Source organism: Cydia strobilella, chromosome 4, assembly GCF_947568885.1.
Source record: "Cydia strobilella chromosome 4, ilCydStro3.1, whole genome shotgun sequence".
In the NCBI taxonomy this organism is placed as follows: domain Eukaryota; kingdom Metazoa; phylum Arthropoda; class Insecta; order Lepidoptera; family Tortricidae; genus Cydia; species Cydia strobilella.
This window is the reverse complement of record NC_086044.1, coordinates 23,115,426-23,142,228: the sequence shown is the minus strand read 5'-3', so window position 1 is coordinate 23,142,228 and position 26,803 is coordinate 23,115,426. Positions and strand designations below refer to the sequence as shown.

Here is a 26,803-nt window from a genome sequence, read left to right as displayed (position 1 = left end):
GTTCAAATAAGCAAAAGCTATAGTGTACTGAGGCATATGACGAAATTTCGATTTTCGTTTTTCACGTTAGGCCCTCACAAGTGTTACCATGTGATACTTGTTACAATCCACTTCGAGTATACTCCACCGCATAGCATAAGGGATGGACATCCCTTCTTAGAACAGGGTACCTGCACGCCGCGGGACGCTATTCATGTTTAATTAATGCTAAACATCTTGACGCGCTTCGGCGTTTTTGTGGCGTCACGTATTAACAGAAGCAGACTTAACGGAGCATTTATGGACCTTCTGTAGTTGCAATAAGGCTTACGTATGGTCATTTAACTGTGTGACGACGGTATGTCACGCTTCTGTCTATTGTGAGATTTGGTTCGCTGATAATGAGTTTAGAGCTGAATAATGGTAATCTATTCAGAAAGTCGTCGATGGTATTATAATTTTTCACGTTTATAAGTCGTCTATATCTATTAAAGATGGGGTGCAAATGCTAAGATAGTATCAAAGATAGATATAACTCCGTAATAGATGGATACAGTCTAAGGAAAAAACGTGCCTCGAAAATCAAGAAAATTTGATTCTCGTTCAGAGGGCGCTACTAGCTTTGGCCAACTGTCGTATAGATGGCGTTGACGGTTTCGTTTGTTATTTAACAATTTTAACGCATATCAGTGAAAGAACATGGGTCAAAATCATAAAAATAATTAATGCAAATAAAAAAGATCATTTATCCATATTGAAATACATTTTATCGTATTTTTATAAATCTTCTCTCTCTCTTCATTTTTAGTTTTAAAGTGTGTCGACAGATGGCAGTGAATTTACTGGGGTTACAAAATTTACTATGACAGTACCGCTCTAGTATAAGTTACTCTATGATAGTATAGAGATGCCGTATGTCGTATGTTGAAAATTAGTTTCAATTACAAAGCACATACCTACCCACGCGGCATAACCCACTTATCGCTTAGTTCTTAACAATAATGTGTATATAACCATCGTTATGCATCCTCAGCAACGAGGAAACGAGAAAGAAGAAATATAATTTAAGACTACCGAAAGGACTTAAGCATCAGTTGCTCGTTTATGTCTTTTCTATGAGAGTATGGCGGCACGTCATTGGTCAATTTTTTTATAGTTGACTACAGCGTATCGAAATGAATATTATAAATGAGTTGGGAGCCCATACATGAAACGTACGCAATTATTTAATTATTATTATTTATATTTATTTATATTCACAAGAACGGTTTACATCAATTACACTTGCTACTATGCGTATTACTTTGCTAGGTACTATGCTAATTAATTGCTACATTAGCAAAATGTAATTAAGTAACTCACTCTACTCGACAGGGTGAGAAATGAGCACATCCACGGCAGCTTTAAGATCCGGCCAATAGAAGATAAGCTCTCCGAATCGCGCTTAAAGTGGTATGGCCATGTCATGAGGAGGGCGGAAGATCACATGACTAGACAAGTCCTTAACATCGACATCGGCTCCAAAAGATCGGGCAGAGGCAGACCCCTTACGACCTGGATGTCCGTCATTAACAAAGACCTTAAGAAAGCCCAAATAGATGTCTCGACGACCCAGAACAGATACGCCTGGCGAAGAATGACGAGGAGAGCCGACCCCAAATGATATGGGAAAAGGCTAGGCGAAGAAGAAGAAGCAAAATGTAATTAAGTATGTTTAGATATTTATATCACATTTTGTTAATACATTATAGTTTGGTATACGAAATGATAATTCAAACATTACAGCCAACGAGTAGAAAAAGAGTGTAAGTTTGTGTACTCGACTGAACACCACCATAGAGGCGTGTCGCGACGCCCGCGCATCCGCAACATCTGCGCGCTGCGTGGGCGCCCTTTGCCAAGTCGTTAAGAGGCCGTAGTCGATTTTGGAGCAAAAATGTAAAATTGATAGATTTAGTCGTTAAAATTATACACGTTTTGTTACGTAATATCTAAATAACAAGTATTGATTTCTTTTAGCACGTCTTCTCATCTTGCCTTTTAATAATGAGGTCGCGAGCGTGCGTCACCGATAATGCATGAAGAGAAGGGGCAATTTTTAAAAATTCATCAAAAAATCATGGTGGTAAATTATACAAATTGATGTATAAGAATAGTTTCAGCAAATGTTGTAGATTGTTTAAGTATCAAAATTACGTTGAAATTAAGTCGATTTTTAGAGAAATTGTCACTTGTTTTAAAGTAATTTCTGGAGAAAATTGATTTCGTCTAACTTTCATTTACACTACTTCAAAGTCATAATAATAAAAATGTAGTCTGATAAACGTCAAATACAGGATATGTGTAATACAAAATTACCATGTTTAGCAGTCCAAACTTTACGAAATTTACAAATAAGAGCGACAAAATCAGTGCTTTACGCGCGTTTACCTAAACGTCCATCAGAAAAGCAAACATTACTAATTTACTGAGTCTGTTTTCAAAAAATTGGTCTGATAAAAGGTAAGATAAGAAGACGTGCTAATAGAAACCAGTACTTGTTATTTCAATTAGGTAACAAGAGGTGTAAAATTTCACGGACTAAATCTATCAATTTTACATTTTTGCGACTAAAATCGACACCGGCCTCTTAACTTGCTAAAGGGCGACCGACGCTGAACATTCCCAAGACAATTGCAATTGTAGACTTCATTTCAAGGATATAAGGGTTATTGAAGGGGTATTTATAACAGGTACTAAAGATGTTGACACTTACGAGGTGAGTGACGAAACGAATCCCTTTCAAGTTCAAACATTAAACGGTTTGTTTGAACTTTAAAGAGGATTTCATACAGTTTGAAGTTCAAGCGATTGTTGTACGAGAATTAGATACTGAGGAAGTAGCTGAGAAACAAGAGAAATAAAAGATATATTCTGATAAATATAATTATGTATAACGCAATTAATTAATTTAATAGTACCTTGCTATTTATGCGATTTCATTTGTCAGTTATCTATTTATGACAGTCCAAATATAGATACAGCTATAAAAAGGATATATATGTTAAAAGAGAATATATTTCTCTTGAATATATTGGATATTAATAATTATCAGGTATTCCTTACAAAAATAGGAAAGCATACGATAAAATTCGATAATTATCATTATAATCTCTCCGTAACTACAAATTAACATACCGCAGTCGACACGATTAACATTTAATCGTCGCCCAAACGCTAAATTACAGACCGCAATTCAATACGAATTATATCGCAATCAATCAGAACGAGCGGAACTGTCAAACATGAAGTAGCTCACTAATACATTATGTACTCATAATTTCATAATGTCTTAAATACACAAGAATATGCACGCTAATTTATACAGTAAATACTTCAGATATACGACTGTATGCCTAATTTTGTTGTAACATTGGGAAAATTAAGGAGCACTTTTGCTCTCTGATAAAGTACGCACGAGTAAATAGTACACGTAAATATTTACTTTTATAAAAGTTTTCATATCATTTTCATATTAACATTATTACAAAACGGGCTATAAGTATAATTTTAGCCGATTAATAACTTGTCGAAATATTTTGATCCGTTTCATACATTCGTGGCTCAGGCTTCATACAGTTCATACAGGCCATACAGCGGGTCTACGACGCTTACTCTTTACTTTCTCGAACTAGTCTCGTCTAAGGAATTATTTTTTTATACGATCGATATTTCTAGAATTGCTTTTCGAAGTAAAGAATTCGATTGTTTTTAATGTAGTAACAAACTCTATATCTTCAGTTAAAAATACATATTAAACTTTGCTTTTTTAAGACGACCGTGAGTGCCGATCAAGGCTTTAAAATATGGCAATACTCCTTTATTATAGATTGCGGACCTCCTCAGGCGAAAATGTTGTAACAGTGTATAGCAGGAACATCTAATTGTACAAAGATACCCACTTCCGTTCACAAATGGTTTTAATTGTAGACCCATGCATGACTAGTTTGGTCCGGTGAAGGCTACAGTTATGCGATATTTCGTCGCTATACTTTATCAACCTCATATTTGCAAACAATCATTTGATGGAAATGTCGCTTTTCTTTCATTCGGAATACGGGTGTTTTTGTCATCAAATGAGTGTTGCAGATACGACGTTGAGTAAGTATAGCGGCGATTTATATTTGTTCATTGTGTAAAGATGATTTTACACGTTAATTTATTGTATGCAGAGTCATACACAAACCAACGGTCGTTGAAGTTCCTTAAATAATTGAAGATTTACTATGAATACGCATTAGAAATTACAAACATAAAAAATAACCGAGACTGCTTGTCAGAAATGATCACCTTCTAAATGTCATGTTTTGTTAAGTACATAATTTTACACAATGCTAAAGTACTGACCTTATGCTGGCACCACACTTCGTTATGTGTTATGTTATGCGCGTTATTTGTCCGAATACGACGAAGTGTGGAGGACTTATGCGTCTGTATTGGCCTTATTCGCACACATAACGCATAAGCGCAAATATCAAATACGTGTATGTTTTGACACACTTCAAAGGACACGATAAAGACGCAGCGCAATTATTCGCCAAATACGGCGAAGTGTGGGACCCCTATTTGTTGTTCGTTTCACATAAACATGTATTTAGGCAAATACAGCGAAGCCGCATAACGAATAACACATAACGAAGTGTGGTGCCAGCATTACATAAAACCGACATTTTTATATAAAACACTAGATCATCAACATGACAAAAATCAAGTTTTTATTACCTGCTTTAATAAGCATGTTTACATCTACAATTCTACACCACCCAGATCATGGAGACTGTATAAAGGAGCCAAATCTCTATATATGAAAAGTGTCCATCAAAAAACAGTAATTAGGCGGCGCCACCATACACCGAAATACTACCAAAAACAACCTACGTAATTTGGTCGGGTTATTTGTTGCCTTATATGGTTCATGTTATACTCATGTCCCAAAGCCTAACTAGCGCCACCGGAGAGATTAGGAACTATTATTTAAAGCTTAACGCGGTCACTTTTACAACAATTCTGCCATAAGAGATTGCGATCCTTTCTATACCATCCATAACCCAGATGCTTGGTTTGCAAAAGATCAGCTGTCAAAATATCAATTTAGCGATTTTACAACTCGCTAAATACGCATTGTGGCCACTTCTATATTAGGTGCAGTCCTAAATATGTTCCCACGTAATAATCTTGTAAGGCGTGTCACGAATTTACATACTGGATACGCATAATGTCCACAACTCTAAATTATAACTTCCTATTGATATGAATTAATATGGATATTATTTAATTTAACGAAATTATAAAATAAATAGATCCATAAATTAGACTTAAAACAATAAAGAATATTTAGAGTTATTATGTTTAGTTGATAAGTTTGTTTATTTTGTATTTTTAAGCTATTTTCTCATAAATTGTAAATTGTTTCCAGAGGTGTGGCAATAGTTTTTTTTTTTTAAGTCATGCTAATTAACATAACGAAAAAGAGAAAGAAAATTGTTGTCCATCTTTTTATAGTGCACCTTCCAAATAAAGAATACATAAACGGTTTTGGTTTTACGAGAATGCCATTCGTTCATATTAGGATAGCAATAAAAACAACAATCGAAAGTGCTCACGCATATATTAAACACGCACATATTATGTAAAACCAGCACTAATAATAATAATAAATTCTTTATTTAGAAGCACTGATACTCCATAGATGTTAGTTATAAATAACCACAACAAACAAGTACTAAATAAGGTTTCAATCATAATTTTGTTAATTAATTATCTGTAGTTTTTTAGAGGTATTCGCGCGATAAAGTACTCTTTCCTTAAATATTTTAACGTCTTTTAAAATCAGAATATAATTTAAGGTATACTCGGGTAAGACCGGACTATTTTTCGGCGAGTTGGAAGGACGTCACAAAAAATATATTACTTATTTGTTAATAAGAATGTTTATTGTAAATGACAAAAAAGAAAACAAACTTTTATTATTAATTCACTTAATGCCTCTAAATAAAATAGTTTAGGAGTAATCTACACTCAAAGTTGAATTTTTTACAAGGCACCAAACCGAAAAACCCTCTTGGACTAAGATCGGTCTAATTGCTAATTTGAACTCTAAGCAAGGAGAGGAGGAGGAGGAGTTGCATACGTTGAAAAAATTCTGTCTTTTCCATAAAATTTAAAATTTTCCGCATTTTTTTTTTCAAACGTCCGTAACACACGACTGAGCGGTTACCTACTACAATGTGGCAAGAGGGGCGGGATGAAAAGGCGTCATACATTGTATTGCTACTGATGTAAAATAACTACTATTTTAGAAGCAATTGCGATCATACGATCTTACCCTCCATTCGATCTTATCCTACTTTTAGCTAATGCAGCGGCAGCGTTATAATGACAATAATGATGTGGTGACATGTGGTTGTGGATGGAAGGGCAAGGAACTAAAAAGGTATTTTCAGAAGGGCAAGAATAATTTTCTGTGAAATTGAGGTAGGTACCTACTATTTACATAAACTAAATTGCAAAACTTATTATTAAGATAAAGACTATTCTCTCTTGCTTTACTTTTCTAAGAACAGTTTACAAATAGTTTTGTCTTGTTGAAACCGAGAGTGCCAGAGATTCCGTAAACGTTTCGATCGATCGACAATCGACATACCGACGCATTACGTGCATTTTATTGATCCGGCCCGGTCCGGCCCGATCCGATCATTAGCCCCCGGATATAAAGATTCCCATGCCGGTAATGATAAACAAATTTTCGATTTTGATAAACATAGACATACTTTTATGGGAAAAGATAGTGTGCTGACAATGATTTTTATGACTCGGAATTTTTCATGTTTCCTACGTACCCATACACACATACATACATACATGCGTGGCCTATATAGATATCCACATAGACACTATATTTTTAAAAGAATATAGATTTTTTAGTTTTCTGTTTGACAAGAAATCGATTTTACTGCGCACTTATACATATGAATGATGCGAATTAAATTCATCAGTCGAGAAACACTGGGAAGAGTCAGACCATACCATTCTTGCGTCTAAACGGTAAACATTTTAGCGCTAATGTTTACGGCAACCTTCAAAACAGTGCTAAAAATACACACTATTTCCTTCCATTTCTCATTATTTACAGCGTCCATCGCCAATAAAACACGATCACTACAAGCAAAACACAAGTTGGGAACACAAATCAAATGCCAATCGCAAACATGACAAACCAAATAGACGCGTGCCGCGGCAAAACACTAGTGCATTACTGACGAATTATATCCAATATGGTGGTATCTCAATGCCCTTCCCTTATAAGTACGACTTTTTGGTTTTGGATAAATAGTGGCCACTGGAATGCAAGCTAAATGTAATAACAAACAGACTGCATGCTTAACTCTTTCATTGTGACCAAATACATACAAATACCAACCATATTCAAAAGCAATAACATGAGAAATCGCAAAGCGTGATCAATGTTCTCCGGTCCATTAAGGTGCCGTAAAAAAGAGCCTTACTGACAATACGTTAAAGTTGAAATTAGAATGGTAAATAGAAATGCAAACTCATGAGCACGCGTCCATCAGAGCCGCACGCGCATGCGGGCGAGGGCGAATGCTCCGTCGATCTCGTAATGGATAGTCAAGAGAACTAACTAAATGAAGATGCATTACGGGTTGAAAGAATGCAAATCGAAGACAGGACGACTGATGACCAAGTTTAAATTAAAATAAAGTAAAAAAGATGGCGCTGGTGTAGGGCAAATGGCAATGTTTCATTCTTTGTTGATTTTAATACCACCTATGTATATATGTGGTCCGATCCGTTCAGATACATTTTTAAACACAATCTAATAACTTGATACTAGACTAGATCAGTTAATAATGATTTAGTGTTTATTTGATGGCAACTATACAACGTAAGCAACATATTACACACTAGGACCTAAGACACATATTTTTTCGTGATTATGTCAAGGCAAGTTACAAAAATAGCTCCAAACTCATAAAATGTTTCCAAACATTCACAAAATGTCCTCGGTAAGTAAAATGTTTAAAACCTGTATCTAAACTAACGGCATTCGTCGTTCCTAGCTCAAAACCCTAGAATCCAGTTGGGCAACGTTTAAAAACATTTAAAAACCGAACGCCACATCCGTGTATTTATGGTCTGCATTTTAACGCCGTCAGGTTGGCAGTGATGCGGTATCTAAATTCGTGCTAATTAATCGACTAAAGGAAGTAATAAACGATCGTGTGATGTGAACTTTATGTTACACAATTACACAACATCCAAATATGTGCAGCACGAACGGTTCATTTTTAATGGCTGGTTACAGGTTTTATGCACTTGAATTTCTTCATGTGAACGACTTGTAATTGTAAACATAGGTATATATGGACCTGTTTAAATTAGTACAAGAAAATTTATAACAAATATGTTTTATATGAATTACCAGACCAGAAATAAGTATATTTTAGTTAGTAAAAAACTGATTCGTTTCCATTAAAGAAGATTTTATAGTAAGTATTTTTGTCCAAGTTATGCTAATGGAATCTCATAAATTCGTGAAATTCTATGCAGGAACTGTTTTTTGCCACACCTGTGTTCAACACAAAAGAACATAAAAGACCAGATAAGAAACAGGCGTCAAACCTGACACCTCTTAATCTCTGTCGCTACAAAACGTGACGCTACGGCTAAACTTCTGTTACACTCATTATAAAGGACATTTATTTTATCTTCACACTACCATAAGGCTCTAACAGCATTACAGTTAAAGCCGATTTAGTTTACAGATAGGAAACTGACCTAGCAACGAAAAGCCCTTTGGAAAGGCTTACAAGATAATTAAGTTTATCGGTAAACAATATATCTGTCGTTTTACTGTTATTGCTCTTTTAGTACTGTTTGGATTAGCTTATCTTATTTTGTTGATAAATACTTAATCGTTAAAACTCACGGTAAATTTCTTCTACCTCTAAAGTAGACTGGTGTTGTCTAGACATAACGGTTAATCTTATTCTGCTTCTGATATTAATCAGGTACATTTACTTTGATTATTTTCAATCTGACCCGCGTCATAAGCCCCATTACTTTTTATAAGTTAAATCTTTTGGCAAAAAACCTAGTATCCAATCTATTTTAAGAGCTACGCGTGTCTATGGTGTGCATCCTTGAGTGTCGTCGCCAGGCGGATAGCGCGCGGGTGATTTGTTATAATTTGTATGCAACGGGCGTCAGACGTATCCGCCGCTGGAAAGTGTGAAGCCGATATCCGGACTCTCAAACACTGGCTGACAACTATTTTAAATAAAATTTTGAAATTAGAATTACTTTTTTTACTACATTTATTTGTGTGCTTCGCAGCACTGGCTAGTAATAAATCAATGCGCAAAAACATTGATAATTTGATATTCAAGTAATCTGAAGAAATATTATCTTGAAATACGAAATTGATAATTTAAATTTATAATTTAACAATAGGCAAGTTAGCGTCGCATTATTTCTTCAAGTGTAGATTGGTTCAGTGCTAACTTGAAATATTTGCAACTTTAAATTGCAAATTATTGAGTCATGCCGTGCCGTAACTAAAGATGTATTTTAGGCAACATAGTTGACATAGTTGTTCTTATGACAAATACTATAAAAACAGGAAGAAATAGAATAGGTGCATAAAATAAAGTTGGGTTTTCTAAATATCTTAAATATTACTTGTCTGATTATATTACGCATACGACTGACATAATACCATAATAACATAATACCTACTTTTACCCATTTAAAGGACATAACTGGCATGTATGTTGTATACAAAACAATCTCATCATTTTTGTCATGGAGACTATATAAAGGAGCCAAATCTCTATATATGAAAAGTGTCCATCAAAAAACAGTAACTAGGCGGCGCCATCATACACCGAAATACATCAAAAAACAACCTACGTAATTTGGTCGGGTTATTTGTTGCCTTATATCAAAGATAGATATAACTCCATAATAGATGGATACAGTCTAAGGAAAAAACGTGCCTCGAAAATCACGAAAATTTGATTCTCGATCAGATGGCGCCACTAGTTTTGGCCTACACTCGTATAGAGGGCGTTGACTGTTTCGTTTGTTATTTATAATTTTAACGCATACCAGTGAAAGAACATGGGTCAAAATCATATAAAAATAATTAATGCAAATAAAAAAATCATTTATCCATATTTAAATACATTTTATCGTATTTTTAAAAACTGCAGGTGGCAGTGAATTTACTGGGGTTACAAAATTTACTATGACAGTACCGCTCTAGTATAAGTTACTCTATGCTTATATGGTTCATGTTATACTCATGTCCCAGAGCCTAACTAGCGCCACCGGAGAGATTAGGAACTATTATTTAAAGCTGAAAGCGGTCACTTTTGCAACAATTCTGCCATAAGAGATTGGCATCCTTTCTATACCATCCATAATTTTTGTTAAAAGATTACTGTCAAATGTAAAACGACACGGATGGGCGTGTTGCTATCGCCCGTCGTTATCTGTACTAGGAAGGCTCGAGACTAAACAGTTTTGTTATACATCTCTCATTTTGTTTACAATATTATGCTTCACGTATCAGTTTCAAAGTCGAGTGTTGAATTTCAGCCTAATTGATCTCGATCGTGAGATTGTTTAGAATTTTAAAGATGAATATACTTCCTATAAACATCAGCTTAAAGAAATAGTTATTTGTTATACAAGGGTGCAAAGTTGTATTTTACCCGCGAGTGTAGAATTGAAACACGAGCAAGCGAAAGGATTCTATAGGTGATTCTAAAATAGAATCCTGAGCGTAACGAGTGTTTCAACACACGAGAAGTAAATTGCATTTGCGCCCGTGTATAACACAAAACTTTTCACCTCACTATAGCGAGGAAAATGCAACATCCACAGGCGTTAGATCATCTTCATCACTGGAATCACTCATTTCTTTACGATATTATAACAGAAAACTCTGGAAGTTGTGTAATTTTACGCGAGTCGGTGAGATTTGTTGACAATGTTGACATTTCTGATGTATGAAATGTCAACGATGCGTTTTGAAATTGCATCGACTCAACTTGTGCGTTCAGAATTATATTTAACATCATTATAAATAAACAAACGTTTCTTATGGAATTTTAAGGTTTATGACTTAAAATCATTAAATAAAGCTAAATTTGATATTTTTCATTAGATTCTCAAACCATTTATTTAATGATAATGAATATCGAACGAATCATTATCATAAACGATTTACGTTTTGTTATCTGTCAAGCTACTTAAACACGCTCCATCCAAGGTCAAATTACTTTCCCCACTAGTAGATAAAACGCGTTTTTCCCCGCTTGTATTGAAAGATAAAAGACAACTTTCCGAGCTAGTGAGGGGAAATATTTTTTTTACATTTATTTGCCACACATAATAAACTAAAATCTACTTAACTATTACAAAAATTCTTAAAGCTTAAATAGAAAATACTTGTATGATTGCCATTTGAGAATCTATATTTTTTTTTTATAAATATTATCTACAAGTATGATATGAGTAGATGTGCAGTCCGTAGTAAGAATTGCAAAGCCGGCGAGTTTAAAATTATTTGAGTTTATCAAACTTTACTGGTAAGTTAGCAAGATAGTATACGGTTTTTTTGACCACCTCCCCCTTTTAAATTTTGATCATCGCCTTTGTGCGGTCTGTTACATTTTATTTATTGAAACATTCGATACATTAATCGTAGCTCATTCGAAAATATAATAATGAAAAGCGCGTTGAAGTCTTTAGTTTTTTGCGAATAACTTTTGTTGTCATTTAAGTATATTAAATATATTTCAATACATAAAAAATATTTGTACATATTTTTAACATCGCGTACATGACTTATGTAACGTTTATACCAAGTAATCGCAAAAACAGATGCGACGAAAAACACATAATCATTCCCATTATTATCTGGCTTAAAGGACTCGCATCCAGGCCATAATTGTAAAAAAAAAACATTATTATTTAAGTTTCGAATGGCGTTTTGTACCTATTTATTAATAATTAAACAATAGTATAAAACGTATTAGTAATTGTTACCAGACAAGGATTAGATTAAATGTGGTTAAATGCCACAAAATTACTCATGCAGTAATTACCTACTACTATGCCTATTCGAATTTTATATTAAGGCCGTTCCATCGGTTTGCCGCTGTCTTTGTCACATTTCGCAAGAAAGAACGGGAAAGAACATACGCGCCAAGTGTCAATTTTGTTCGAATTTTGTCGGTTTTTATTTATTTTAAAAACGTTACCTTACAACATCGAAATTCTAAAGCTATAAAATTACTATTTATGTTAAGATTGTTTTTTCTTCTTTTTTGTTTAAAGTATCACATAATAAATAACCGAGTAAAGTAGGATTAAAAGTCCGAGTAAGAGGTTACTTTGGGAATTAATTGTATCGAGCGAAGTGTCATAATTCGTGTATCGGAAGCTATGTTGTTAAAGATTATATAGTCAAGAACTACATATATTTTTTCCACGTCTACGAATATCAACGCCTCCAAGAAAAACATGATCATATAAGGAGATTTTTCGCCTTCTGGCTCAGGGAACCGCCTTAAAAGTTGTAAAATGAAATAGTGTTTCAATAATCGTAATCTATTATTGGATCTGAATAAATAGGTACTTAAATAAATAAAGAAATGCATGGTATGCTGTTAAACTAGAGGCAGTTCGTAATCTAATGGATATTCAGTACGCGTGCGAATCTTCGATCTTACTGATTGTCAGAGTCCACATTCTTCATAAACGAATATAAGCTGTAACTATATGGGGAGAAGATTTAAATTTGCTTGGCTAAGGGTTTGCAGATAAGTTAAAATGTAATTATTGTTTGAAAGAAATGTCAAACGTTCTAGTATGGCACGATAAAATATTAATAAGGTGATTGTTCGCTTCTAAGAAATTATGATAAACTCTATCCACTAAGGATAACGAAACATTCATAAAATACCTAACCAAGAATAGTGCGTAACATTTCGAAACCAATTTTTGTTTATTTAAATTCAGATTCAGATATTTATTAGTAAAATTTCGTATTTTACATGTAATTTTACAATTTAAATAATAAAATAAATTGTATTACTAAATAAATTTTTATACATTTTACAAATTGTGTGGTTGGTTTAGCCACTCCTATTGACAGTCTTCTAAGTATATTATAATTATAACATGCCAGAATATACTCGTTTACTTGCTTAACTATATTTTTCTCCTCGAAATGTGACAGAATTGTAAAGGTACTCGAGTTTCATTCAAATTAAAAATAAGCTTGTTTATTGCCAAAAAATATTTTGTCCCTTTAAGAGGGGGCTCCTGCAAAATTGCAGTTTATATTTTCAATTTTTAAACATTTTAATGAAGGGCAAAGGCAATGAAAACAATCATATAGAAACTAGACTATATTTTCGAGGGCTGACTGCAAGCGAAACCTTAAAAGGTTAAAGTTGGCTCGATAGAAAAAAAAATCACGAAAACATGTCTAATTTTCATTTATTTTTAATTTTATATCATTATCCTGCATTCCATAGCAGTATAATTTTAGTATAAAATAGCTAGTGATATAGCCGAGGGATTTGTGCAACGAAATTTTAATCAGAAGTATAACTGCAAGAGTTATTGAGGAAAAACGTTAAAATCCGCGCGATCGTCAAATTTTCCGTCGCAAGTTTCGCACGGCGCGCCGTTTTTTTTTCCTTTCTAATTTGCTGGGTTTACGCGTGCTCTTAAGTTTTTGTTTATATTCCTTTGTCATTTCAACTAACCTGATATTCACATAGCCACCGTATCATTACGTTACGACAAAATACTAAAATGTCCCGTTAATTTAATGCACATGAGAAAGATGAACAATGCGAGCAAAACCGTCTAGAGCGGAAAGCAAATCCCACACCACCCAAAAAAAGGTTGTATGTTACTATAAGATTTACTTGCAGATACGTCCTTTTGAAATAATACAGAAAGAGTCCCACGGCTCAAATGAGTCGAGACATTCCTGTGCATGAATGTCACAAACGCCATAAAGATCCTATGGAATCGAGGCATTTTGTACTCAACGAATAATGGTAGCAGAAATACTTACTAGAACGTGTACAGGGAAGACAACTCTTTCGCAATACGGTTTATGTTTGACAAGAGTCGGACACTGTGCACTGATTTAAACTCACGATTTTTACCGAACAAAAAAAGCGTATCTTGCAGCGGCTAGCGAGTAAATTCAGGAGTTTTATAAAACACTGTTAAGTATTAGAACAAATTAAATTATTTACAGAAAATAATTATTATTTATTTATTTCAGTTTATAATTTATATAGTTTTATAAAACTTTTCAAACCTCTGCTAAATTTTGTCGTTTATCAAACGGTTATCGCCTTTGTATTTGTACATTGTATACTTTCTGTTTAATTGTATATCTTAACCTGTCTTATGTGCAATATAGTATTTTATACAATCGTGATATAATAGAGAGCTTTTCAGTCGAGTACCGTGTTTAAGCAACGAAGCTTGCTGAGTTGCTTAAGTTACGAGATTGAAAAGCTTGATTATATCACTATTGTATACAATACTTTTTCTACGAGACAAAAAATAATGCTTTCAACTAGTAGAATCATATAGGTAAACAAACCAAAAGTATACAGCTAAGATACGCGAGCTGCCGTAGCCCGCGATACCTTTATACTCGTACGCGCCCCGGCCGCAGCCGCCGCGGGCCCGGCGCCCCCGGCGCGGCGGGTTGGTCAACGACACCTCCTCGTAACTCATGAGGCCCTGGTACCTGCTCCTTGCTAAATTCCATTTTTGGACAGTTTTTTTTTTCGATTTTGGCCACCGTAGCCTATGGAGACTAACAAGCAACGCTAAGCGGTTTTCGTAGGATATGGATGTTGCTATATGAATGGTGTCACGTGCGCTTTTCTGACTTATGAAGCAATTGTTTCTACTACAACATAAAATAAAATGTTTTTGTTGGCCAACCAATCACAAAGCAGATGCGACGCAGCAGCGTGTTTAAGTAGACTAATTTGCATTGAATCGAGTCTCCTTAAACAAGAAATATTTTATCGAAATGTCTGAAGTTCTATTTTCAAAATTTTTATAATTGACTAAACCGTATCGATAAAATTCTTATGCTTGAGTCGGAAGTGCCATAGACTATCCAAAGTTGAAAAGAGTAAGGTTGTAGTGTTGCATGTGAAGTTGTAATTCACAGATTATACTCGACGAGTAGAAAAAAGTGTTTACATTATACATTACCAAGACTGTTACCAAGGCCTTGACAAAAGTTTATGAATATTTAACGCCATATATATATTATATATCTCAGGTCTTGTTTCTGTTTGCATTTTTCTCGGGAGCAAATCATTATTTGTAACAACTGAGATAAGTTCTCAACATAACTATAAATAAAATACTAGAATTGCCTTTCCTTTTTTATGCCATTTAGAATGGAGAAGAACCTTTCAAATGACCTCCGTCTTGACACCCATGAGAACAAAACCACAAGAAATACCCAATAATACCATATATTACAACAAATTTTAATACTATGACCGCAGCTGCTATGCCCTAGTCTCATAACACCCATTGGAAAACGTACAATTTTCTACCTTATTCCCGAGCCATAAATTCTAAATTCAAACCAGTTTCCTAAAGGTTGTTAGGCCTGTTCACGCGTCGGACAGAGCAGTGACAATTAGCGTTCAAAACGTGCGCTTACGTTTAGAAAGTTAATCGCTCAAATTTCGGGAATACGTCATGTAAATGTAATTGCAGTGATTTGGTCACATTGTTCTACAGGTTTCGGTGAGATGTCATGGATTACGTTGCGGTACAAACGTGTCTAATTTTACAGTTAGAAATATTTTCTTAACAGTTCGAGATTCATTCACTCATTATTGTTTCGTGTTTAAGGTCGTCCCTTACATAAGTGATACCCATAATTTAAAAGTATCTATTTAATTTATAAGTTCAGGGGCCGTAGACAAGGCGTTATTTTTTTATCGATAAACGCTAAACGAAAAGTAAAATTGTAAGTACCGAGTTGACATATGCGACAAAAAGTCACGTCATCATTTCCACACATTATTATAGTTTATATTATATACGATTAGCCCTTGGTTAGGCCGGTGGCCTATACCCCCAGTATTTAAGTAGATTAAAGCGAATATAGGCGCTTATTTGTGTCATGCATGGATAAATAACTAGCTAGCAACTGAAATAATGGAACAGCCATTAGAAGTTTTCAAAAAATACGCGAAATATTTTTTACCTAAGTACCTAAGTGCCTATGTTTTTTTTACTTAAATTAAAACTAGAACAATTACATCTTTGTCGCTTAGCGGCGCCAATGAGCCAGATCTGAAGATCGCCAATCGCTTGTTAAATCAATTAACTAACTATCAGTTAATTACCTCAATTGTCTCTAAATTGCCCCGTCCTTGTCTCTCTCGGTTTCCATTTAACAGTTAGTGCAAAAACTTCGGTTTGCGACGGACGAAATTGATGACATTATTTTTAATTATCCTCGTTCGTTGTTTGATGTTATTTTTCATGGGTTTTTGTCTTCGATAAAAGCTTTTTTATAGGCGGACTTAATTGTTAGTCTTCCATTTTTACAATGACACGAAAAAAAGTAGGTTTAGTAGCTTTACCTCCGAAACTCGATTTTTAGGGTTCCGTACCCAAAGGGTAAAAACGGGACCCTATTACTAAGACTCCGCTGTCCGTCTGTCTGTCTGTCTGTCACCAGGCTGTATCTCATGAACCGTGATAGCTAGACAGTTGAAATTTTCACATATGATGTATTTCTGTTGCCGCTATAACAACAAATACTAAAAACAGAATAATATAAATATTTAAATGGGGCTCCCATACAACAAACGTGATTTTTTTTTGCTGTTTTTTTCCGTAATGGTACGGAACCCTTCGTGCGCGAGTCCGACTCGCACTTGGCCGGTTTTTTATCAATTAATCAGTCACCTAGAATGGAAGCTTCTGAGTTTTGCCGTAATTTTATACGGTATGTTTGGTAATAAGTTTATGAGTTCTAATTACGTATGTACTAAAAACTGTAATAGATGTCATATATTAAAGAAAAAGGGTAGTAGTACTGTGACTACTTAAAAAAAAAAAAAAAAAAAAAAAAATTTGTTCCCAAACTTGTTCATAGATGGCAGCACCAGTCTCTCTCGCTACAACGTAAATCCGTAAGAAGTTCGTTTAGGAGGTGCAAGCGCGCCCTGCTTGCCCTTAGAGCTGGTCAAAGACGCCTAGTCTTACTAAGATGGCATATAGTGGCGGGGTGGCCTAGGGGTTTATGGCGTTAGCCGCGATAGCTAAAGACGCCGGTTCGAATCCGGCCTTCACCACTGGAGGGCTTCGTCACTTTTTCTTTAATATATGACATCTATTACAGTTTTTAATTTATATATAGTACTGTGACTACTTAAAAAAAAATAAAAAAAAATTGATTTGTTCCCAAACTTGTTTACGTATGTACTACTAATACGACGGTCTATTATCAGACCAATGTCAGTCAAATGTAATTAATTGACACAGTTATATTAGAATGCACCGTGGAATGATTTCGTAAGAAAGTAACAAATACTTGATAAGGCGATAGCGCCCACGCTCGAAAGTTTGAAAAGAGTCAACGAGATAAGACTGATAATATTAAATATGAAGATAAAAATCATAAATTTAATTGTTAAGAAATCAAAATGGCCCGAAGAATAGTCTGTTTGAATTGAATGTTATGTACCTACGTTATTATGTATAAATAACATCTAAATTTGGTTATTGATAGCAAATGTATTCGCAACTTATTGCCTAATTTAATACAATTTTTTTTTTAATTTTTTTAGGAAACAAACAGTCACACAGATAAGTTTAAACTTGCAGATATACAATAAGACCAGTTCCATTAATTATAACATACTGATATTAATAACAAGTAGAAACAGGGCTTGTTCGGCACTGCCTATAAATAGGAAGATACACAGAAGTAACAATTAGATACACAACTAATAAAGTACCTAAATATCAAACATGCTTACAAACATACATACGTTACATAAGACTATAGAACAATTACAATTTTTTTATTTATTTTTTTTAAAGCAAAGTGAGTAGCATTACACTGCTATGGAAAAAGTAAGCTCCGCAGACCACAAAATTGTTGCCACTTCCTTAATGAACTTAATTAGTAGTAGAAATGCCTACTTAGTTACTTTTTTATATCTTTATCTTTTTTATATCTTTATCTTTATTTAATCACTTAAAATTATAAATAAAAAGTACAAAAATTTGCCCGCGAAAAGCTAGTGAGCGAAACGCTCGAAACGCCACGTGACGTCACGCGTTCGACAGATTAGTGTCATTAGTAGCAAGTAGCAAACGTCAGTTGGGCCGCCCAACGTGTGACGTCATCACGCTCTGTCGAATTCGCGCCAAAAATTATGAGCGTTTCAACCGCTCAAAAATTTTCAACATTTTAAATATTTTTTAATAAAATAATGTTAAGGTTTACAAAAGTATTTTTATCATTTCCGGTGTTCCAACGATATAAATTATAAATCCAAAAATAAAAATAAATTCATGCATGGAGCTAATTGTTGTTGTCCTCGTTGTGGTGTTTTATATATATTCGTAAATATGTTACATATGATATTTATTTATGTATGGTAGTATATGTAGTTTATACTATTTGCTATTTATGTATGTGTATTATTAGGTATTATTATTTCTCAATTTCTATCACTCACTGCATCACCTACTCACATTACTTGTTTTTTTTTTTGCCTTGTCTCCACTACCCTAAGGTTGTCTGGAAGAGATCGCTCTTTAGCGATAAGACCGCCTGTTGTCTACCATAGTTTAAGTGCTTAATTTGTATGTCATGTCCTTTTTATATTGGTGAGCAATAAAGATGATTTGTATTGTATTGTATTGTATCAATTTTAAAACCAATATAAACCATATCCGATTCTCTAACTTTCAGTTCTATATTGAGTTTGTTATCAGCTGTTATCAAGTTATCAACACATAGAAATTTATGTGGTACAGCCAGTACAGGCTATTCAGGTTCAACAAATAATCGTATCAGTGTTTCCTTGCATAACATTGATTCAATAAATGTTACACTGATAACTGTTTCAACACGTAGAATAGAAACAGCAAAATCATTGCTAATGTTTTTATTTCACATTTTTTTAATGTTAACTTGCTTGCTTGTATATTGTCTTCACTGTATTATAATGAAAAAAAAAACCGGCCAAGTGCTCGAGTGAGTCGGATTCGCGCACCGAGGTTTCCGTACTTTTTAGTATTTGTTGTTATAGCGTCAACAGAAATACATCATCTGTGAAAATTTCAACTGTCTAGCTATCACGGTTCATGAGATACAGCCTGGTGACAGATAGACAGACGGATAGACGGACAGACGTTCAGCGGAGTCTTAATAATAGGGTCCCGTTTTTACCCTTTGGGTACGGAACCCTAAAAGCCAAGTAGGTACCAAGAAACAATGCAAGGATATAAAACCATAAAAATGTAGAAATGAAATTAAAATGAAATGCATTTGAGCTGAAACATTCCACGCAGTCCAATGAATTATATTTCAAGCAGATTCCTCTCTATTTCTCATTGTAAGAATTTTTACAAGGTTTACAGTGAATTTTTGTCTCTCAGTCTACAGCGGGTATAAATGATATAATATTCTAGCCACAAAACGCACGTCTCATATCCATCAAATGATAATACTCTCGTCAAATTCTTAAGACCTCCGACTTAAACCATATTTCGTTGAACCTTACTACGCCAGAACTTCCCTATTTTGAAATACATATTATAGCAAGAATGTTTCTATAGTCGTATGAAAAAGGTCTTATTATAGTGGTTGCGATGGTATCAGGGTACCGGACCGTGGCGCCGTGCTCATTTGTTTCAATTGCCTTCAGCTGCGTACTCGAAAACATGCACTGACCTTTTTTTATACCTTATTGTAACACCATAAGGTATACTATTGGTCAGTTAGGTGGTATGAAATGATACGGCAGACCCTCCGTATTTGTCCAGTGTCCGGCGTCAGTAAAGGATGGACTTTAATTGGAAATGTAAGTGGTAATGACATTGCTATTTGGAGAAGATTCGAGAGAATCTTGAAGCTGAGAAAAGGGTGAAGCGTGAAGGGTGAAGTGCAAGAAAAAAGGGTGACAAGAGTAACTTATACTTTAAATTCTGTCACAACTGATGTTTTCAGTATAGTTTTGAATGCAGATTACACTAAATTAAATTGTGTTATTGCTTGTAATGTGTAAGTAGGTAGAGCTGATAACAACGACGAAAAAGAAGCATAATGGCGTACTTACATTCATACATTCCCTAAATGTATATATGTATAAGTAGAAAAAGATACTAAATAAAATATTGACATAGATATTTGTAATATTCGTAGATTTAACTAGGCTCTAAAATTTGGTAAAATCTATTCGGTGTATATTTTCCGACATCATGCAAGCATCCAAAAAGCTACGCTCAATATGCTCCCATCCCGGTTCCTTGTGACTACACCAAATTAATTTAAAATCCAATAGTCTGTGCTAAACACGCAGTTTATGGTGACAAGTAACTAATTAAAACAAATGTGCCGACTCAAGGGAATGACGATGATTAATGTCTTTGTGTGTGGGATGCCGAGATTGTCTCCAAACGCTCTAATATTGACAAATAGAGTCTATGTATTGTATCCGTTCACCCAAACGTGTTAAACATTTTCATAATAAAAAACTAAACTGTAACATGTTAATTTTAGAACTGTTATCAGATATCCCGTATCAACGGTCCAGAGGGGTTTAACCCATTTGCTATGTTTGCAAACCAAACCCGTTATCTGCATTGGGCAAACTATAGTTAAACTCTTATCAACTCTAGCCTTGACTGCCAGCATCCGTTAGTCCAAAAAACTAACCTTATCAAGGACATCAAAAAGAGATTTCTACGAAATTGCTCAAAAGTCAAAACAACTAACAATAAAACGAAAGGTTTTTTCAACCTCTGCACACTCATTCTTATCGGTTTCAACCTCGCATTTCATTTTAATTAGAATAAAACGGCATTCTCATGGTAATTAAGTTTTGAATTAGTACTTTCTGATCCAAACAATAACGGTATTTGCATCCTTTACTGTTAAAACAATGACGGTGAATCTTGTGAAGTTTCACAAATTGTCTTCAAGAAATCTAGTCTTACGTTTATCTAGAGTTTCCCCGTTTTCGTGCAACTTAGTGTTAAGAGCGATGATTAATGATAAACAGCTGAAGACGTTCGTGACAATTCGCTTGAATGCGTCTCGAGTATCGTGCAGGAAAAAAACAATTGAAAAACGTGTTAATGCTCTCACGGCCTTGAAATTAGACGATTGGAAAGTTCGTTTTTCCTTTTTTCCGAATCAAAGGGCATCGTCCAAGAATGGAATGCCTAAGATAGGATCCACTCCGGATAAAGCCACTGGATGTTACAAAAAAGTCACCGAGTCATTGTGTACTTAATATACGGGCATTACTTCTTCAATTACCGCTTTACACCGAAGAATGCGCATCGAATATTAACGATGATAAACAGTTTTCATCGAAAATATGCCGACCAATCCATGTAATTTCACAGTGTTTAGATGAGAATTCTTCAACTATTCAGGTAGGTTTATTTATGGAATCAATAACTGTTACAATGCTCACAAGCTATGTGTATGTACATTGTACAGCGTAAACAGATTCACAACACAGGGCATTTATTATGTTACTGGGACAGTAACAAATAACATCAAACACGTTTCAAAAATAAAGCGTCAAATTTAGCACGGTAACTAACACAAGGAGATGTCAATCATTATTGTGGAACACTTTAAAACAGTAAATAATTTAGAAAACAACTAGTTTCTACCGTTGGAATATCTTATTCTCATAGTTTCTCTCTCTTAAAAGCATGTAGGAAGAATATCATTCGATATTCCTAAAGTACAGGATATTAGTAATACAAAATATCCAACTTTAGCAGAGTAAACTTCTCAAAATTTACAAATAAGAGCTCACAATTCAGTGCTTCACGCGGTTTTTCGTAAACGACCATCAGAAAAACAATCATTACTAATTTAATTAGTCCTTTTTCTAAAATGTACAACGATATTCCTAAGGATAAGAAGACGCTCTTACTGGAACAAGTACTCTTTATTTCTAATAATGAGCGTAAAATCTTAAATGTTGTCGGGAATATCATCAATTTTACATTATTTCGACTTTTCTTGTAAGAACGCTCTTAACTCAATGCTTTCCACAGTTTCTACCGATGCAATATGGAGTAAATCATTGGTTCATACGTCTGTGGACACACGCAGTTTCGCATTCTTTCTGGTACTCACGCTACATCGCGTGCGGTGTGAACGTGGTGTTTAGTTCAGGATTACCAACAAACTTTCGCTTGTCAATCCAAGTTTAGGAATTACTTTACGATCTTCTATAAATCCTCATAATAAGTCCACAATTATACAACCGATTATGTTTTCTGTCATCCCCTTTTTTCCTTTGAATTATATGATCACGATCCATCATTGTCCTCACCGTTTGATGTACATAGAGTGAACTAAGAAGGAAGTCTTTTTCTAATCGTGTTTGGAGATCGTGGACTTCTCTCAGTCGGCAACCGATTATAAAAGGTCAAGGTCCGACATTTAGCGACGACAAATCATGAGCGTGGAACTAATGAATTAAAGTAATGGTTACCATAAGTAGGTTTTGTTTAAACGACACGACATTTGTGACTCATCGGTCAATAGTTATTGACCGTCATCAGCGCACTTAAGTTCTCGGAAAATCTTGTGACCGGACGACACTGATTGGTAAATAAATTAGCATAACCTTTAAAGGAAATCCAATTTTGCAGATTCTGATCTGTTTACCAAATTTTGAAGAGAGAAACCATGCAATTACCCTCATCTACCAAATCTTTGCGTAATCAGGGATGGCAACGTATGTCTTAAGATTGTTGACCTCGTCGGACATGCTTGGAAAAGAGATCTATTAAATTTACCAGCCGCTGACAATGTTCTGAATGTCGCAAGAACCACCCACGAGCGTGGGAGCCGTGAGCATTGTGCACTGTTCACACGAGCAAGCGTCTGCGCAGAATATCGAGCATTGTCCATCCTTTCGCAACCAGAGATTATCGAGAACTCAACCACTTGAATCACAAATTTGGACAAATTAACTGCACATAATAATGTGAAAAAGAACCAAATCATTACCAGAACTTAAACGCTACGAAGAAATGTTAAAATTTCAATGGTGACTTTTGCGTGGCTTTTTTGTGTTTAAACTAGGTATGAACTATATAATTGTGCTTACGACTTATAAAAAATGTATTGCGATTCTAATAAAATATTGTAAAAGGAAAGCCCGTTATGAAAATAATGGAAATTATCAACTCTTATCAAGTTCTTCAAAATTAAACGTTATGTGTGACCGAGTGTGAGAAATAATAAAACGAGTCATTATCACGTTAGCATCGCCGCCTGTTTACACTTTACATACAGTTAAGTAATTTAAATATTTGAGGTTGCAGCACGCAACACAAAAATGCAAGTATCTGAAGCTGGGCAAACAATCTCGGAGATTTCTTCGAAATCCTATGCAAGCGGCTAAGTCCTAAGCAAACATGCATTAGCCTCTGATCCAAATTTGAACGACCACTGTTGTGATAATACCGAAACCGAGACTAACTAATATTTGAAAAGCCGAAAGAAATGTTAAGCAAAACAGTAAAAAACGAGATCTTAACTCATTTTTAACTAAGATATATTACCTGCTGTGTGTTCATGGCTCTAATGTGCTTCGTAGTTTTTGTGCTAAAATAATTGTTTAGAAAATGGATCAACGAACTGATTACCGTCATTGTTTCAGCAAGATGCGATTTTTACTGATGTTACAATGATGGCAATTATAAACGCTCACTCTCTGACTAATTTACATTTAAGACGCTGTAACAATACTACATGAAAACCATTGAAACGTCAGATACAAAGTGCATTTGCGTGTTTATAAATCAATAATAGGATTTGGATAATTTAGACTTGATCAATGATCCATCATCCTGTTAAATAATCACCGGCAAGTAGAGGCATAATAACTCAATCATGTCAAATTAGCTGCGTGAATTCCTGCAGCAGTCAGAGGTATGCACTATGCACCTACATAATCCAATCAAGTGGGTAGAGCAATGACCTCGGGAATTAACTCTTAGGGCTGAGTGCGATAAAGAAGTCGGAATCTTTTGTTTTTTTTTGTATAAGAAGATGTCAATAGTGTAATTTGTAATACCTATAATTTTGGTAGGTAAAGAGGTTGCTTAACACGGTGATATGTGTATAGCTAATCGAATTTATCATTATTACAATAAAATAGATTGACGGAACGTCGTTATTAACCTTTTCTGTTCGTGCATTGACTTGGAAGATACAAATCTAAGTGAATGGTTAATAGAAATGGGTGGGCGATCTTCAACAATGTGTTGTGGCATCGCCTATTGTTGTTTTTCCAGTGTTTGTATCAAAAAGCGTAGGCTTACCGCATTAATGCTCGCTATGATGATTCCCTAAACTTTTCATTTTAGAAGCACCGCACAGCATTTGTGATTATTTCTTCGTGGCCGCTTTGGAATTTCATGCTGAAGGTGTTAATGCGTTTCAAATAAAAAATGGCGCCGCTGGAATAGTTTTTAATAAAGAAATGTAACAGTATAACATAGAGGAAGAAACAGTTTTCTTTATGAATCACGCAAAAAGGTGTTTCGTATTTCATTCGCGGCTGGAGCTTTTTACAAATTTTACGGTGAGTCATTTTCCGCGACCTCCTTAACAGTTGAATCGGTATTAATATTGTATCTTTATTTTCAATTGAAGGTACGGCAGACTAATTATTAATTGTAATAAGAGATACTTATTATGCTCGCTTCAATATTTTAACAATCTAATTAGCATCATCATTATTACAACTACTCACAGCTATTTTTGTTTTTATATTCGCGTCTTCTTAATAAATTGTTTGAATCTTATAACAAGGTTAGATATTTATCAAACTTAGAAACAGGATAGATGTATAATCACTCGCAATTTTCAGCTTTATAAGAATAAATAATTATTACGGCCGCCAAGAATCTAGACGTTGGTATTCATTATTTATTTTCCCATCCCAAGATGGTCGAGATCTAATTGTCTCGAGCGTCAACAACTGGCTGACGAGACGACGTTTTTGTAATTCCAGTGACGCAGTTACCAGTCCCAGGCAGTATGGCCTATTTATAGTAAGGACTTGGAACCAAAGTTGTTTAATAAGATGCCATTGCATCCACTTGAAAAAAAAGCGTTACGATTTTAAAGTTCCCATAAAAATTTTCAATTAAAAACACGTTAAGATTATAAAGGTCACATAAAAACAAAAATTATAAATATCTACAATAGTGATATGACTGATATGGAACGTGAATTTAATAACGGTAAAGGGCTATAAACACGCGTGGCTGGTCTGCCATTAAAAAAGTTTCGAAAACAATAGACGATAAAAACAATGCGCCATAAAAAAACTTAAGTAAAATCAAAGCAACACCAAAGAAGTTTTTACCTTACTGAAAATCCACAAAGCACACGATTATCCAGAGCCCTACAGGGCAGTCACAGAACAGAACATCACAGAATCCCAGCACTGCACTAGTCGATCGTTCGATTGCGCGCGAGTCTATGCGGCGGCGCGGCACGGGCGGCGCGCGTGGAGGTTCGGCGCGAAGTGGCGGGAAGGCTGCGTGCGCGCAAGCGTTTGTTTTGGTTCGTCGGGTCATGGATAAAAACAAACGGATTATATGAGATCGGTACTAAACTAATATCATTTTGTTTCATTTGACAGAAGGACAGTCACTGAAGTAGGGTGGCAAGGAAATTCAGGAATCTTCCCTGAATTTCACGTCTTATCTTGTGTATATATTAGATTTAAATGGCTTGAATCGCGTTTTAATCTTTTTTTAGCTTGTAACTTAAGAGCAAATGCTGTAAACAACAATTAACAAATTACGAGCCTTTTGCAAAATGCAACCCTGGATTGTAGTATTTCCACAACGTTAAACTATACTACATCACTACTGAAATTGCTGAAACTTCTTTTAGGTAAAGATAATAACCTATGTTTCCCAGGAATGCCTCTGTTTAAGAAGATTAGATAAATTACATTAATTACCGATTTCGCTGGAGTTCTATTACCAATTAAAATTAAGTACATACCTACCTTCCTATTGTTTGTTTAACAGAATTAGGCTAAAACAGAAGCCCATCAATTAACAATTGTTAAATCGGTCAGACGTCGATCTGTCATTAATTATGGACTCATCATTATGCCGCATCAGGGTCCATCTTTAATTGATTACCAGTTAATCCGTCGACGACAGGTTCTCTATCTATCGACTTAATTACAAACCGTATTCTCATAATAAGCAACGTTAGTGTTGTTAGATAAGTAAACCAGCATAACTTGACACTTATTTAGACTTCCAAGGTTTTTTACACGTTAATCTTATTATTTGGGGGAGGGCTATGTCCAGCAGTGGACGTCTATCGGCTGACATGATGATGATGATGAATCTTATTATTCAATAAAAGAAACTTAATCGCTTATACGCTACATAACACAAATCTCAAAATTACCTCTGA

General features: G+C 34.8%; 1 protein-coding gene across 1 annotated transcript in view; it reads right to left on the bottom strand.

Annotated features, from left to right (window-relative positions):
- LOC134740833 (uncharacterized) overlaps positions 1-25,899 on the bottom strand; it is a 93,215-nt gene extending 67,316 nt beyond the window's left edge. The window contains exon 1 of the mRNA XM_063673479.1: positions 25,728-25,899. The gene's annotated coding sequence lies outside the window, so the exon portion shown is untranslated. The remainder of the gene's footprint in view (positions 1-25,727) is intronic.
- Positions 25,900-26,803: the final 904 nt, after the last annotated feature.